Source organism: Cyanistes caeruleus, chromosome 8 (genome assembly GCF_971803275.1).
Source record: "Cyanistes caeruleus chromosome 8, bCyaCae1.hap1.1, whole genome shotgun sequence".
In the NCBI taxonomy this organism is placed as follows: Eukaryota; Metazoa; Chordata; class Aves; order Passeriformes; family Paridae; genus Cyanistes; species Cyanistes caeruleus.
The window spans coordinates 5,148,498-5,166,723 of NC_141708.1; the positions used below are offsets into that span (position 1 = coordinate 5,148,498).

The 18,226-nt window shown below is 38.7% G+C and overlaps 1 long non-coding RNA gene across 1 annotated transcript in view; it reads right to left on the minus strand.

The window, feature by feature from the left end:
* Positions 1 to 3,045: 3,045 nt before the first annotated feature.
* LOC111930995 (uncharacterized) overlaps positions 3,046 to 18,226 on the minus strand; it is a 110,186-nt gene continuing 95,005 nt past the window's right edge. The window contains exons 4-5 of the long non-coding RNA XR_015290234.1: positions 4,863 to 4,951; positions 3,046 to 4,014 (exon numbers count right to left, since the gene is read on the minus strand). This is a non-coding gene — a long non-coding RNA (uncharacterized LOC111930995). The remainder of the gene's footprint in view (positions 4,015 to 4,862; positions 4,952 to 18,226) is intronic.

Consider the following 18,226-nt stretch of genomic DNA (forward strand, 5'->3'; position numbering starts at 1 on the left):
TACATGAAACTGAGATAAATTATTTATGAGCCAATTGACATTTGCAGCACTGGTGCTGTTAGTACTCGATATACATTGTTATGGGGTTACAGTTGTAAAAGTATTCATGCTCCCATAATAAACTTGTGATAAATCCAAGTCTTTAACCTTTACAATATTTAATGCTCTTGTGCAGTGTTTAACAGGAGACTGTGACTTAAAGCAGACATCTGCTGTCTTTAATCTTGAGTAACGCTTCATGCCAAGATTGGCCTTATTGACTTCAATGAAATAGTTGTGTAATTACTTATTTTCTCTTTTTCTTTTTTCTTTTTTTTTTATTTTTTTTGTCTTCTAAATGTAGTAGAAACTTGCCAACCATTGCTGCAGCCATTTCAAATTGTTCTTGACTTGAAAGGGAGCATAATGATGCAGGATAATTAAACAGAAGAGGTAAAGGGAAGGACAAGCTCTACATGAGTGGAGGAAAACAAAATAAAATGGCCAATTGTTTTGGACAGGAGTGAGCTGCAAAACAAACAGTCCAGAGTTTGAACATGGCCTCATGGTTTAGGGCTGGTAACAATAAAGGACTGTTTGTTCATGTTTCCCTTGGATTCTTGGAAACCACTCGCCATTTCTCCTGGATTCTGTGCAATAAACAAACCAGAATTTTGAAGCTGCTCACAGCAGGAATTCATTCTAACCCAAATTTACTGGAAATAGCCCCAGGAAGGGTAAAGGAGGGGGAGACAGTGTATTAATACAATTTCAGGCTGCATTCCCCTTCAAGCATGCCATTTGTTGCTCTGCCCCAGGAATCTCACACGGTGACTGTGCAGGATGTGCGTCCCCAGCCCTGCAAGAACACTGAATTCTGGGGCTGTGCTCACTGCAGTGCTACCTGAGGGCTCTGAGAGCAATGTGCCAGGGCTTTCCCAGCAGGAATCACATCTTGTTGCTTTTCTGGGGGCTTCCTCAGCCACTCATCATGTCAGTGATTTGTAGGAGGAGAAAAACAGGATTTTCTGCTCGATGAGAATGAGAAAAGTTTCTAAGCTGTAGCTCTGAGCGACTGCAAAAGCGATTTTCTAACCCAGGAAACAACACCAGGGACCTAATTCCTCTCTAAGTTCTGATGCTGTGAGATTGGGTGCATTGTGGTAAAAGGAGCATTTTCCTTTTTTCCTCACATCAATTGCTGGCTGAAGTGCCTGGTCAATAACTGCAGAAGTGGAAGCACCCTTAGTTCCGTGGTTAATTGGGATACATTGATGATGTTTTGTCAGACCCATAGCACAGGTCAGAGGAGAGCTGAAATGTCCTGATTGGGAACAAATTTCCATGAATGCCACTGAAGGCAAATTAAAATTAGGCATGAACCCTGCTTGCTGTTTGGAACTGGGGTGGAAAAACTTTGTTTCCCAACTTGAACCCTGGAATTCATTCTCAGCTCTTACCAAGTCATAATTTATGTGCTTATTTAAATACCAAAGTAATTTCTGTCTGGCCCATCTAGCATGATGTGGGCTACTGTCAAATGAAGATACTTGGTTTAATTTGTGTCATTTTCAATATACAACAGAGGATATATTTTAGCAGTGCTCAAGAAGATGAAGGACAGAGAAAGCATTGAGGAGTATTAACTTCTGGATGCCTGGAAAATGCATTCACATTTTCATTACTTGCTGAAAGATAGGCTTGGTGCTTATTTTTGCACTGTGACAGCCTCATTTTCTTTGCCTTCTATATTATCTATATTTAAAAAATCAGCAGCTCTGCAACTTGAGTAGGCTAAGGAGCTGATTGAGTCTGTGTGTGTGTGTGTGTCACTGCTAATTTTGCATATTTTGCTGCAGCTCCTCAAAGTAAAGACTACTAATTAATTAGAGGGTGATTGAACCCCAGCTTACACCACCAAGCAGTCAGTGTTCCAAGCCAGTTTTATCATTAATGTTGCCTAGCAGGGGGAGTGTGCAGCATTCCTGCCATAATCCTACAATTTTGGACACCAGCAGCTCCCTGAGGTGACAAATCCAAATGCATTTCTCTAGGTGAGCCAGAGATTGCTGACCATATCTAAGTGGGAAATGATAACAGCTGTTGATAATGGTGAAATCCAATCTCAGGCAGCTGATTTAGATTAATTCCCCTGAGCTTGGTGCCATCAGCCTGGATGCTGGTCACTGGTTATGTCACCGATATTTAGGTTTCATTTTATGAGGCAACTTTGTCTTCTCTCAGAAGCAGAAATAAGGAATTTCTGTTACTGGGCAACTTCCCCTCAGAAAGCCAAAGGCAAATATTAAATATTTATTTGACTTTTTAAACACATTATGCAACTTTATGCGTTGATTTATAAATAGAGATAATTGAACAAACTCGAGCAAAATCAGCTCATGCATATTTTACTTTTTAAAACTGCAGACAGATTTTAATCAACTGGTTTTAAATAATGAGCTTTTATGCTGTTTGGGGATAGAAGGAAGCTGTTTAACATCACACTGCACCAACACTGCTGTGTGTAAATATTGAACTGCAAAACTACTTTTGGCAAAATTATGCTTTTCTGCTGGGCAAGTACCCACAAAAGGATCCTGTTGTGGGTTCAGCCACAAATGACATGGTTTTAAAAAGGATATCAACTCAAACTAAATGAAATTGTGCAATTCCTATAGAATTCCTTACTGACCAAAACTAGTTCTGTGCATTTATCAATGTGGGGTCACAAGGGCAATCATGATTAGCTAATTATTGTTGGGGTTTAGGGAAGAACTGAATAATAAAACAGACTTTCAGCCCTCAAATAAAACAGACTTTCTGTTGGAATTTCCTTTTAGTGGAAGGTTTGACATGTTCTGTGCCCTAATTTGTTCCAGAGGGAATATTTAACTCAACCTCAGTGGCAGTGGGCTACAAGAAAGCAGTAGGTTCTTACCAGAGTTGAGTTCAAGTCTCTTTAACTGGGTTGGCACTGAAATTACAAAGATATACATGAGCTAAAATGCTTTAAAATCTTCAGGAAGGCATTTAGTTAAGCACACTGAAAAGTAGGGAATAAAGCTCTTTTTTTAATTTCTATTTGGTTGACTTCCCTGATTATTCAGAGGTATACTTTTTTCCCATTTCCTACTGAATTTTTTATTTAAAAGAATAGTACAAATAAAAGAGAATTGCTACTTTTAGAGAAAGATGTGAGAAAACACAATATCTTCAACTGTCTATTTATACATTTTTTTTCTTGAATAATTCATCCTTCTTTGGTCCCCAGTGTAGTTAATGATAATTTTTAAATGTGGTGAGTAATCAGTTTTGCTAGATTTGTGTTGGATATGACAAAAAAGGCAAAATAAGAAATATATTAACACATCTGATTACTTTCTAAGTATTAAATTTTTTTAAATAATTATTTTTTAGGATCCTCAGTCTTCTAATTTTGTTTTCCAGTCTTGTAATTTTTGACTCTTAGAATTCATATCCTCATTCTTATTTTCTGCTAGTAAAAAATACTGAGTATTTTCTAAATAGTGGACATGAACTATTCATTATTTGTATATACCAAAATGGAAGGTTAACTTTAGGAAAATAATGAAAAAAATAACTTTCCTTTTTTAGGTGGTTCCAAAATTGTGGATCCCCATTTTTCCTGACAATCATTAAATGTGGACATGTTTTTTTTGGGAACTGGCATTCCATCCAAGTTTCCTCCACTCAGGTGGAATAAATTGAATTAATGCATCCTTGGAGCCAAATAAAAAGTTCATTTATGCTTAGTTTTCACCCTCTGTCAATTTTTTAAATCTCTTTTTTCATGTTTCTTCTGATTTTCCCCTTCTTCCTCAATCTACTTTGCTTTGTTTCTTCTTTCAAAGAGTCAATACCTTTCCCCAGCCCCATTTTCTTGCAGTGGATAATCAAAATGTATTTACTGGACTGCAGTTCAGGTCTTGTGGAGAAAGGGGATAAATTGCCAGCTGATGTTTCAATGCTGCTGTTAACATAGTTAATAGGAGTCATCCTCTTCATGCTCAAGCACTGGAATGGAGACAAGTTTACATTTACAGTGGTACAAAAATATCAAAGCAGTCTCCCATCAATACAATCCCAAAATAACCTCAATTTCTCATTACTTCTGAAGGAACTATGACTTGCCCTCATTTGTAATTTTCTGCAACTGTAGAGAGCATTTGAAAGGCTCTGCCTCTAATTCCTGCTAGAGGCAGGGAAAAAAGGAGTCCTTTAGATTTAGAGTTGCAAACAAAGGTTTTAGCAGTGGAGTGGAGAGGGCCACTTTTGAATAAGGGAATAATTTTTGATTTGTTTTAAAGCTGCTTTCAATCCATGGATTTGTGTTGAAAATTCCCATGAATACTTTCATCATCAGGTCCTTTAGATGCTGGCCCAGAAAAATTGTTTGGGTTTATGATTTCCTTGCTTTTGAAGGAAGCATCTGGGTATATCAGGAGGAAAACATCACGTGGTAAATTTGTTATGATGTGAGGGTATAGATATTTATTTTTAATGAAAAGCTGCAGTTTTTAACTGCAGTTTGACAAGCTGCTCATGGCACACCACTGAGTCATCAGTGGACTCTGAAATATCAAAATGTTTCCACCCATTAGTGCAGTTTTATGACACAACAATTGGAAATTTTAATTAGTGACTTTTTGAGAAGGGCACTAAGATCTGGGTTTACAAGGTTCAAATTTAAATGTACATAGATGGAGAGATAAAAGAAGCATGATCTCGTCTGACTTTAAACTGTGAAAATACAATGATGGAACTTTAAATATAGTGATGGAAAGATTTAACAAATATTGTAGAACAGGTACATCATTTTATAGCTATAAAAGGTACATTTTTTTTCATCTGTGAGTACTCACAGGTCAGGAGCACTGGATATTTGCTCAGAATTTTCCTTCCAGTAAATGAGGGCACAGTAGTTTTCTGCAATTGTATGAATTTCACAGACCTGGCAGAAAGAGAGGTTTGTAACTTTGGTTTACCAGGGATAATTTGAAGGGGAAGTTCTGTGCTGGAGGACTTAAATCTTCCAAAAAATTAAGAGTGTGCTGCCTGTTGTGGTAATGGTGATCCAAAACCATGGAGTCACAGAATCATTTAGGCTGGAAAAGATCAATGAGCCCAAAAATTAACCCAGCACTGCCAGGCCCACTCTTCACCCCTGTCTCAGTCTCAGGATGGAAAGGAGTCCAAGCACAAGTTCCTGCAGGGGAGAAATCCATATTTCCCAATTGTGGCACAGAGTTGCATCTCCTTTTGAATTTTCTGTGCCTTTCAAGGCAGCCAAAGAATCAGAGCAATATTAAACTTCTGTCAAGAGAATGGAAAAGTAAGGCCAAAGCTTCAGGAGTTTTCCTTCTTGACAATAAACGTATTACAGCAACTTATTTTGTATCTAGAGACGGCACATAAGGCTCAGGAAATGTATGAGCAGCCAGTCTGGTTGTTTAAAGTGTCTGAATCACTCTCTGAAGTGTAAAGTGCCTTGAATAAAGAAATGCCAACAGAAAAATACAAAGGAATCAAAATCAGGTATTTCTTCAAAAATCGTAGCTCTGTAGAGATGATAACGATACATGCAGATAAAAATGAGAGTGAGAGAGTGAAAAAGGCTTAAGTTCAGCTCCTGAGCTGTAACTGGATGTTTCCATTATGCTTTATAACTTTAATTGTGTCATCCAGCTCTGTTATGAAGCCCCTTCTGCATCAGTCTGATACTTTTGATGTTCAGGAGATTAAACAGAGACAAAACCAGTCCTGTGCACAGTGGGCAGCTGTGTTACCAACACCTTGCAGTATTTACATCTGTATTTTAAAATTTAGAATGCTTTCTTTACTCAAAATTGTTTTGTTTTTTTTCAAAACAGCTACAAGATGAAAGGTACAAAAAACCCCCAAAAAAAACTCTTTTCCCTTTGAAGAAAATATTGATTTCAAAGGCACAGAAATCACAGTCTAAACTGAGATGAAGATAACAACTCCTAACCAAAGCACCATGGCCTAACAACAGGAGTTCTTAGGAATCATTAAAAAATTGCATAAATATTAAAGAACATTAATATTACAGAATGTATCATATGCACTCCTTTGCATATATATTTATTGTGAAAATATTATCTCAAATTGTTGAATGAATCAAACCTTGTCATGTCATATGGGAAAGCTACAAATTATTTCATTTACTGTTATTTCCTGCAAGATATCTGTACTAAAATAACTGCCAGAGCAAACATTGTAATATGTGCTCTCAAAAACTTGCATTTCATATCACCCCTACTGGAACAAAGGCAGCAATGACATTCAGTGCTATTTCAAACCATAATTAAAATCATTTCAAATTAAAATTCTGTAATATAGGAAAAAAATCTGGGTTCTCTCCCCAATAACTGATGTGTCTTCAGAGTAAATTAAGTACCTTTAGTGGGAGTTGGGGGTAGTTCCAGACTTTGTCTAGGCTGGTTCTCTGGACTAAATGTCTGGGAGAGCACTCATTGGGTGAGATTTTAATTTAAAAGAAAAAGATCAATAGATGAGTATCCAGTTTATGGATTATTTGGGTTTTCCTGCCAGTTTCATCCAAATAAAACTCAGTTTCTGACACAATGACAGCATCAAAATGTGGCAAAGGGGAGGGAGCTGGAGGTTCTCTCACAAAGCTGGGTGTTAACCCAGCTTCAGGCACTGAGCAGTAAAACGTTCTGTGCCCACTCAGGCTCTTGGTTTGCCAAACCCCAGGGCAATTCATTGCTCCCCCAGGCTGCCCAGCAGATTTTCACTGCCTGGGCACATTTCACACCCTGGTGCTTTGCTGATTCCATCCACTTTTCCCACAAAAAGCAGGCAAGGGACCAGAGGTGATGGACAGTCCAACAGAGCTTGTTCATCTACTTCTACAATCTTCATCTACAACCATCTACTCCTCTAAATCCCTTTTCCTGTATTTATCTGTTGACCAAATGAGAGTATAAATGCTAAAATAGATGTCTGAGACAGCTGGAGTGATGATTTGAAGACTGTGGAGAACAAATGTTTTTCCTCATTTATATTTGGGCTTCCTATGCTTTGTTTTTAGAGTGCTTCAATTCTGAGAGCAGAACCCTTTACTAGTGGAGAGGAGCCAAGAAGCAGACCAGAAAATTGGGTATTTCAGTGTTTTATACAGGTTAATACCTATTTTCCACCTTACCTTAGGCAAACATCTTGGTTAGTCTGGCATTGTATCTGCACCAAAAACAGAATAACAAAAGAGGAAGGGGTTCTGAAGGATTTGTACAGATCCTGTTGATCATCTAGTTATTAAAACAAAAAATCCAAAATACCCCAGGAATGTTGGGCCAGAGACCTGTTTGAGAATGGCATAAACACCATCATTATCTCTTCTGCAAAAGGGAAAATCACACTTAAGTGCAGAGAGAGGTTAAAGTGACAGGTCAGAAGTGGCTCAGGAGACAAGAGGGAATCTTTCAGAGAGGTTTAGCTAAAGCCCTGGGATTTAGGGTCCAAATCCCTGGAAGAGGATGAGAGCAAATGCTGCTCTAATGAGCTCTAATGCCAATTATAAATGGCATCCTCTGCCTGGTCATGAAACTACATGTGGCAGGTGCAAGCATCACATGGGCTTTTTAAATCATCTGGATTTCTTCCACAGAGGGAAAAAAATACATCCCTATTACTTCTTTTTATGAGATCCACCTCTGGTGCCTTCTGCTTAATGATCAGTGAAGTATAGAACATCAGTCAGTGCAACAAAAAGGAGCACAAACAAGCCATGTTCCTTGGCTGATTTATTTCCTGTGTGGCTGCAGGAGGGAATGTAGGAAATGCCTCTTCCTTGCCCTGCTAGAAGCTGCAGATTACAGTAAACCCATTTTCAATATTTACTCAGTGCCTCCTGGCTCAGGGCTGTTGGTGTTTTCAGAGAAAAGCCTCTTGCATGTATTCATAACTTAATTCCTTACTGAGACCCCTCAGATCTGTGTCAATTAATGGGTTTTTAAGAGACTGATACAATTTTGAAACGATCTATTTGACTTTTCAAATAGGATTTTTTTTTAATACATTGAAAAATGTTTTCATTTCACATTCATGGGACTCAGGGAAAGCGAAGGAGAAAAGTTATGTAGGCTTTTTCTCCTCAGTGTTTCCATCTTTTAACATGTTTGAGAATGCACCAGCAAACAAAACAACCTACCTAAAGTGCTTTAACAGCTGCTAAAACTGTTCTTTGTCCTTTCCTGCACAAACTCGCACTCGTTTTGGAGATCTTTGTGAAAAAGCTCACATTTAACAGAAATTATGTCCCTTTCATGCTCTTTTACAAGTTGGATTTCAAAGGAAATTCTGTGGAGTCTCTTCCCATAGCAACTTCTGCTGCTTTATTAATTATATTTGGCCAAACTTACTCCATTCTTGTGCTACAGAAGTCCAGAGTAAAACCAGTCTTAAACCTTTATTCAGTTTGGGTTTTTTTGGTTTTTTTTTGCATTTCCATCCTGCAGCAGATCAGAGACTGTACAGCAGTTAATAAGCTAATAAATACAACATGAAAATTTGCCATGCACTCTATTTACCACTATTTATAAACCCTGTGACAAACAGCACTTAGAGAATAAAAATTAAATCAGTTGTTTTGTCTTATTTGGTGCTGACATGAAAAGGAACAGAACTGGTCCAGAAATTTTATGTCTATATTGGCAGCTCAGAGAAGAAATAGTGAAGAAATAATGGAGGAGGTCAGGTATAAAAAGAGCCTTTCTGAAAGGAATTCTTCATTTAAGCCCAGCTGACTTTCCTAGAAACTGGGACCTTAAACAAACCCTAGCCCTGAACATTTACCCACAAACCTGAATTCATCATGGTATTCATTTCACCTTAATTTTGCATTTCATATGTTGTGTAATTGAAGAGGTTCATTTGCACTCCCTTTGCAGTCAGTGTAGAAGAGCAACATCTTCAGAGAGGTGCAATCCTATCTTGGTCTATTCAGATTTTATGATGGGATCAATCTCTTTATCAGGTGTCCATATGTGGTGATATGGCTGAGTGTAATGCTATTCAGGAATACAAAAATACACCCAGATGAACAAAAGTTAATTAAAATATATTAAAACTTTAGTTCCCATGAGAATTAAAATACTTCCAAATTTTGTACTATTATTATTATTATTATTATTATTATTATTATTATTATTATTATTATTATTATTATTATTATTTCTCCTTTGCCTTCTTTTAAGCTAGTCTGACAACAATCATTAGGCTTAAAAATAATGCCTTTGTGAAACACATTTAAAAATATGCAGGTATTTTATTCAATCACCCACTTACATGTCTGTTTGATGCCACCCAGGCTCATGATCTTGGCACTGAGAGTGATGTTGCTTTTTCAAGAGGTACTTGAAACTGATTTACAATATCTTGATAGAGGATGCAGTCAAGCCTAGAGAATTGTGCTTTGTCACAGATTTTAGCAGATCCCAGATATTTTAAGCATACAGAGTTTAGTTCACAAATCACTGGGAATGATTCAATGTTACTGTAAAAGGAGGCAGAATTCCAAAAGAGAGCTAAAATTCCTTTTGAAGATTGCCATTTTTAACATCAGCCAATCTCTCCCGTGGCAGGGACACCATTTCAGTTTTAAATCTTAGGCAATCACTGCTCCTCATGAGTTGTTGCTCAGTTCACAGCCCTGATTTCTCACCAGGACCCCCAGCTTGGCCCAAATCAGGATAAACCTCTTCCTTTCAAAATCAATGCACCAGGCAGACTCTTCTTTGTTCCTCAATTGGAAGGGGTTATTTTGTGATCTTTAGTTAGGAAGGGAAAAAGAAATAAATATATGAGACTGCCCATCTCCTTGTCCCCTTCTCCAAGAGTTTCAACTCCCACTCTGTAATGCTCTGTAAATGATTCTTACGTTCTGAGTGGCAGTCATGCTGTCTTCAGAGGTTCCATTCTCCTCTGCCAAAGGCTAAAAATATGTCTGGCCACCAGTGCATCCAAGGTGATCCCATTCATATGTTGATGGTCCTTGAAAAGCCCTTCATTCCAACCTGGCCGTGCCTAAGAGTTACCTAATTCCTTTGGATTCTGCTTTTCCAGAATAGAATTTTTCCCTTAGTGCTGACAGCCTCAAAGCAAAAAGGTAAAATGAGTAAAATGAGCCAATGTTCAGAAAGATGAATGGGAAGGATGAACCATATCCATCTTTCATGAGAGTAATGCTAAAATTCACCCTCCTGGCCCACAGGATTATGTCCCACAAATTATGCTGCTGGTTTAAAAATAATGTTTTTGGGGTTTTTTTAACACAGAAGTTTGGATTCTTATGTTTTCACCACAGGCACCTTTTCTCACAAGTAGGGGTTATAGACCCTGCCCTGGAGTGCAGTGAGGGGTAGGGAAGCAAGAGAAAAGTAATTTATTTGGCTCGTGGAATATAAATTCCTGCAGCTTAATTCTCAGTATTTGACTTTTAACTAAAAGAGGGAATTTTCTGGTGAAATGTGAGAGGCTGCTGAGCATCCCCCCTCTGAAGGGGAGGCTCAGGGCCAGCTCCAGCACTGCCCAGTGGAGAGATGGCCCTTCCCACTGGGAGAGCTCCCAGCCCCTGCTGCAAACAGTCCCTGCACTTGGGAGCTCCCTGCTGCTCTGGCCTGCCTTGATCTCCAGCACTGCTGCTCCACAGCCACCCTCTCCCACCCTGACAAGCTTTTCATGCAGAAAACATCAGCTCCCCTGACCAAACACAAGAGCAGATCGTGTAGAAACGCAATTAAGGATAGAGCTCTGAAGATGCACTACGCCCATGACCAGCTACAGCCTCCCAGCTCTGATAAATCAGTGCAGAAACTGGAGCTAAAAAACTCTATAATGTTACCAGAATTACATATTGAACTGTCTGAGGGCTCCAAATGGGTTTTTGTCCTGCTCCTCACATATTGGCTTCCCCAGTAGCAGCTCAGATCTGCAATGTTGCGAAAATTGATAATTTTCCATACGTGAACTTCTGTTCATCCTTCCCCTGCCAGGGTGAGATTCTCTCAGAAAACACTGGGATCCCAGAAAAATGAAGGCAGGTCATGAATTATTGAAAACAAGTATTAATATCTACAGAATTAATAATACATGTTGAGGCAAAGTCTCATTACTTTTCAAACCTCTTTTTTTGTAACTTTGCTCATTGCATGCAAAATTATACCCACAGAAGATATTATCAACTAAATGTTATTATCAACTAAAGGTTGTTTCTTTCCATAAATCTAAATATTAACTGGCTTATTTATTTATTTATTTGTTTGTTTGTTCTCAGATACTTCAGATTGGATCCATGAGTTTCAATATTTGGCATGGATACCAGGAGAGGAATTTTGCTAAGGCATTAAATGATGCAGGTTTGGGTCAGCAGACAAAGAAACACGTATTTAGAACCATATATGCTGGCAGAGGAGAGCAGGGAAGAAGTTGCAATACATGAAAATGCATTTGGATCAGACTTTTCCCCTTCAAATTGCATCATAACCTCTGTTTTCAAGAACGTGCACAGCCTGGGAATTCTAAATTGCTCTTTCATACTCAGGTCCAAAGAAGGCCCCATGATGTGACCACCCCAGATCTGTGAGCCACAAGAAGACATTTTTAAAGCAAAGGCTCAAAAACCATCTCAGAAGACACCAAGGAGCCAATCCAAGCCTGCTCCGTTCCCAGAAGGGCCCATCCCATCCTTCCCCTTGATCCTGCTCCCATGCCTGGAGGTGTGGAACCACCCTGGAGTTATTACTGGTGGCTTGGAGCTTCATTTCACTATTCCAATGAAATCAAACCACCTCTGGAGGGTCCATTTCTGCTTTGATGGTTTGTGCAGAACTGTGTGGGTGCTGATGTTCTCTCAAAGAAGCAGGAGGGAAGCCTCAGCTGGAGAAGGTCAAGCAAGAAAACCCCTTGAGACAGATGAAACTGCGCCCTGAGAGTCCCAAAAATGCCTTTATTTGCAGAAGTAAAGCTTTGAAATGTTGTGCATGGCAATCTCATATGCACAGAAAATGTCAAACTAAATAATTTCTAAAGAACAAGAGGTTTTAACACAGAGATTAAAACATGATATCCTTCACTAAAGGAGTGGTCAAATACTCTGACCTGGATCACCTCACATCAGAGCCAGGTGTAAAACTCACAGCTGCATATGCAAATTCAGGAAGTATTTAAATTTTTATGTAGCTTGATTGCTGTTAAAAAATGTTATGAAAATGGGTAATATTTGATGGACATAAACTGAATTTGTTTGTGTAAACTCCTTGCAGAATAATCAAAATAAACAAATGCAAGGACCAATATCATTTCCTGAAATGCAGTGAAAAAATATAAATTATATTTCAAAGAAAATCTTTGCTTCCCAGCCTTAACTGTGCTGTGGACAGAGAAAAATACAATTCTTGCTGCAGCATGCTTGAAATTTCTGCAGTCTGAGAAAAGCTTTGAAATATCACTTTTGTGCTATCAAACAAAATGTTTAAAGTAAGCTTTCCTTGTTATTGTAAGCTCAAAATGCTTTGGTCCCTGTATGTCAGAACAAGCCAGCTTTGAGTTTACTTGATGGGGTTTTTTTTCAGTAGCTAAATTATAAATTGATAAAATCATTAAATTGTTTTCTGAGGTGTAATGGTGAACCTCAAAGAATAAATTCAGCACCGTGAAGTTCTAGGCTGCTCCACCTTTCTGTTGTTCAAATGAAAAAACATAAATTTATGGAGCCAGCTTAGCCCTCATTAACACCATCAGGGAGATACAAACAGTGCTTTAGGATAATACTAAAAATTAATTTAGAATAATACTAAATATTAATAATAATACTAAAAGTTAATCCCACAGCCAAAGATCACTGGTCAAATTCCAGGAGAATATTCTCTATTCTGCATATGGAGACACACAGGAGTAGAACCAGATATAATTTAACATAAATAAAGCAACTGGAGTTGTTTTTTTTTTAATTAACAAACTGCAGTTTAATAAAGATGTATAAAAGGCCTTATAACTTATAATTTGTATGTACAAATTAATATGGAATGTGGAATGCAGATTTAATCTGTTGCAATCAAAGAGCACAAAGCAATAAATGAGACCCAAAATCAGAAGGGACGAAATTTATTATTGAGATCAAATTGAAAGCATAACCCAACAAATCTGGCTACAGCTTTTCTGTATTGCCACACAACGTGTGCAGCACCCACAGAAAATGTATTTTTTAAGGTCATTTTAAAATAAAACCCTTTTGATTTCTTCAGCTGGGAACTCATTGACTGTTTTAACAGAGAGATGAAGAACTCCAGCATTATGTTTAGAGTAAACCAGGTCCTTGAAATGCATGACCTCTGATAATCTTGCCAGTATTTGCCTGTTCCTATTTTGAAAAACCTCTCTGTACCTTCTGATATAATTTTTCTTTGGTTCCAATTATTGATCCAGCTCTACAAAGATTTTCCTGTAACATACACTTGCACAATGGCTACAGATCTCCCTGAATCAAGATAAATGTTTTATAGAATCTGTTTCCAAGCTGAAAAGTCTTTTGAGAATTGGCAGAGTCTGGGACTTCATAGCAGGTAAGCAGGGCAGGAAAATCTCCAGCCACTGAAATCAGATTTGCATGTCTGGATTCTGCAGAATAAAAGCAAAGCACCTTAGAAAAGACAGCAAGTCCAGAGGTGCTACGATGTCTGTCTCCCATACAGGGATAATCTCAATAAAGATGGCTCATTTGAATTATTTTCTGCTTGGAATGACTGGCTGTAATTCGAGATCAGGTGTGCTGGACTCCAGGGGACAGTGATATATTGTATGCCTGTGAAGAGGGAGACAAACCTCTGTCCCTTCCCATCATACTCAGTTTCAGGTCTGCATATAAAGAGGGCAATAAATAAACAAAGCAGCCAGGAAAGAAGGGGCCACTTTACTGATATGCACAGCAGCTTTTCAGCATGGTGCCAGCAGGATAAATGCAAATTCTTGGGGTTTATTTCATGGGAATTAGGGGAATAGTTTCCCTCCAAGACAATATTTTGACAAGGCTCAGAATTCCCTTAGGATGATCCTTCAGGATCATTATCAGCAGGATTTGTGATTGTGTCCCCTGGTGATCTGTGCCTTCATGTCTGCAGGATCCCCAGGAATTGGGTGCCATCCCTGGGAGCTGAGCTGGTTCTATTGATCAGCTCAGTTATTTCCTCAGACCTCCCTGGCAATTCCTTCAGCTCTGCAGTTCCACTTTCCAAGCACCTTTGCCCCTTTGGGTCCCATCTAGTTCAGAGTTTATTGATTTGCTTTGTTTGGACTTAGCTCCTCACAGAGCAGACCAGATGTTCAAAAACCTCTCTTGATTTCCTGCTGACAAACACATGACTTCTTCCAGCCCAAATTTTCATTAATCTGGCAGTTCTTCTTGCCAGTTCTTCCTCTTCTTCACTTCAAGGACTCTCCATGTACTCCCTGCTTTTCTTCACAAACTGTCTAAGCATGATTTAATTTGAGGTTTGAGGGGAGTTTGTTTGGCACTTTTGATTTGATGATTCTAATATTTTTATCTGCAGTTTTGTCTTATCCCAGGCCCTTTTAGACATATTCCCACCCACAATGTGAATTTTAAGATTGGATTTTACTGCTGACTGTCCCATTTTCATCTCATTGTCTTCAACTTCATCCTTATGCTCTGCAACTCAGTAGAATCCTATGTTTAAATATGTGTCTTAATGCCCTTTGACACCTTGGGTAAATTTTACCACCTTTTTTTTCTTTTTTTTTTTTTTGTACTTCTCTTTTTTTGACTGGCTTGTCAGTACCACTACAGAGGCTGTCAGGACCCACACAAAGCATGTGCATTTTGTGAATTAATATTTATAAAGACAGGCAGTGGGATGTGATTTTCATGAGAAAGGTTTCATGCTAAACACAAAGTGTTTTTGTGTTAAATTGTTCATCAACAAAGAGCTAATGCATCAAGGAATGACCTTTACTTGTTCATCTATGCCATCAGTCTTAATTTAGCAACCCAGCAATGCCCTTAAACAGGATAATTATGAAGTTAAGCTCACACATAAATCTTCAGTGGAAAAATTAGGCATATGGGCTGAGGGATATTTTAGCTTTCAGTTTTCATTCCATGGCATTTTGTTAGCCTAGCAAGAAGAAACTGAGGAGCAGCTTTGTAAATTCAGGGGGCGTCATCCTGAGTCCTTCCTTGAATTCAAACCAAGGCCAAGAAATCTGGGACAGAAATACCTCACGTTATTTCCTTAATTTTGCAAAGATCTGAGTGCAGGTTTGGTGAGGTCTCATTGTCTGTTCTTGTGCTGTGGAGAGCCTGGCTCTGCAGAGTCACAGCAGGGTTTGAGTGACCTCAGCTCCCGTTTCCCAGCGCCTCCCTGGGATTCCTGCATCCATCCCTAATGAGAAAACTGATTTTGCTTCCCTACAGAAACACACCTGCCTGAGAAAGGGGGTCTAGAAGCAAATGAGGCTTCTTAAATGGCATATAAATGTTGTATGATTTGATGTTTCCTGCCCTGCAAGGATGAGACTGTCGCTTGGGAAGCAGCTCCTTGAATACACATTACACCTAAAAATGCACTCCACCAAGGGCATTGAGGATGGGTCAGAGCACAGGCCAGTGTCCAGGGAATCACTGCAAATGCAAACACTCTCAGCTGAGGAACTTGCACTCCCTCAATCCTTCTCAATTTCTCAGTATTTATTCAGTTCAGTGATTGCCATTCCCCTGTCTGTGCCTTTTCTTCTTGTCCAGCAGGATCAGCTCACCCTTTTGTGACCAGATTCAGTAAAACATTCCAGAGGTGGGGTTTCAATTACAGGTGCAGTATTTCTACACATGGATATTGCTGTAGCTCCTTTTTTCAGCTCCCTTTTCAGTGAGCTTGAAGAAGTTGGTTCTTAACTTTTAAACTCTGAGTTGGTTACAGAGCACTGGGGCAAGTGATTGTTTCAGAGTGACTCTGAGCTGATGCCTGCAAAATTGCTTTTCACAGCAGAAACTTTCTGTTTTCATCCCAGAAAAAGTGATACCCCCCCTTCCCCAGCTGAACCAGTAACACCAGTACAATCACCCTTCCACTGATTGCTGTGTTCCTGTAATCCTGTAAGGAACCACAAACACAAGAACCATTAACTCAGCCGTGCAAATTCCATCAGATTCTACAGAGAGCTTGTGCTCCATCTGCAAATGCAGCTGATTGTGCTGTCCTGCACAGATCTCCCCCTTTCAGACACCAGATTTAATCAGCAAAACTAAATTGCTCAGGAATTAGCTCTGCAGGGAAAGCTGGCTCAAAAATGGATCCATTCTATTGTTTCAGAGAGTTCATAAGAGTACAATTTTTCCCATCTCTCAGAGAGATATTAACTGTAATGGAACAGGCTCAGTCATTCATTTCTTTATAAGATGGGCAGGTTTATCACCAGGTGGGGTGGGTAAAGCAGGTGAGCTGTGCAATCTGTGAAGGGTCATCTATCAGAATGTGCTGGGTAACCTTCACAAGCGTGCTTAAATGCCTTTGATTAAGGGCTTTTCTTCTGTGGCTTGTGATAAATGCTGGAATATTGATTTCCATAAGCTTCTTGCTGAAGAGAACATATTCCTAAATGGGAATTGAGCAGTTGCTAAACAGAGAAAACTTCAAGCTTTCAGGAAAAAAAAAATTAAAAATTGCCCACAAGAGAGAAGCAAAGAGAATTAGTCGTAGCAATGTCATTGCTACAATGTCACAAGAAGGTTGTAAATGCCCTGAAGGAAAAAGGTATTTTTATTTTAAGATTACTAAATTAAGCAAAGGATGTAAGAGGAAAATGTCTTTAGTATTGAAGTCTGTGGCTTTCCTACAGCCCATAATATAAATAGGGACTCAGCCTGCTAAAAAAAGTTATCTGCTACAAGCATGACATTTCTTCCCTGTGATTTTGTGCAGCAAGTGTCTGTAGCATCATTTAATACATTAACAAGTTGTTTGCTGAAGATTCATACTCTTTAAAAGAGACCCCTCTAGGCATGTTTGGGAAAGTGCCACAATCTGATTGCTGCTTTCTCCTTTTACTCCAGAAACAGAGGGATCCTGAGTGCTGACAATCATTGCATTCAGAAGATAAACTGATTTAGTGAAACACAACAAAACACAGAGACACACTGAGATTGCAGAAAAACAAGGTACTGGGACCTGAAATAATGATTTAAAAATATCTACAAGACTTATATTCCCTTTCTTTGCTCAAACATCTGCATGTTGCTTTGATCTTTCTAATAGAAAACAGGGAATAAGTATTGATAGAAACACCAATATTTGCCATGAATCTAAATTTCAAAAGCAGACAGAAGAATTCTGTCATTATTTTCCATGCTCATGTTTATACTTAAGAGGTCTCAGTTACCCAGTTAGATATCAGAAGGAATAAGATGAAATTTAAGTGATCAATTCTCCACCAAAACCAAGGTTGGAGGAGTTTCAGAACCACTGCTGCTCTCCCAGCTGTGCAAAACCTTTTATTACTATTCCAACAGGTACACTTGGCTTAACTTCTCCTGTGTCATCCAGAAAACCAAGGTGAGATCTCACATGACACCAATCCCAAAATCAGAGTTTTGTTAAAGCCTCGTGCAGAGCCTGATCACACCAATGGAAAGATTTCTTTTGATTTTGATAAGTTTTGTATTTCATCTCCTGTGTATCCATACAGACATCTTGTCTTCCTCTTCTGGCAGGTGCTGGCTCAAGAAACAGCTTCAACATCACCACTCTTTAAATATCAGAGATATTATAATTGCTTTTCACAGTAAAAATTTTCTCTTTTCCCATTCCCACACAAGTTCCAAAATTTCAGGGTTATTCATTCCAAATAAACTCTTGACTGGATCTTTCTAGTACCAATTCCATTAAATCTCTCATTTCTTGTCATTACAATGCCTTTCTTTTTTATTCTCTGTTCATTATGTATATATTGTTTACAGGATAACACTTTAATCTTTCCTCCATTTTTAACAGCTCAGTCATGCTTATCCAGTACAAACTTGATTTAATTTCTTAGCAAGGTCCACAGGGAAATTGAAGAGGTGCTGTTCATTATCCTGTCTTGTAATTATGTTTCTAACTCTGCTTTCTAAAATAGCTCTGGTGGCCTCTGGATGCCTCTGGTTCTGGGACTGGTTTAAATCTGATCAGTGTCT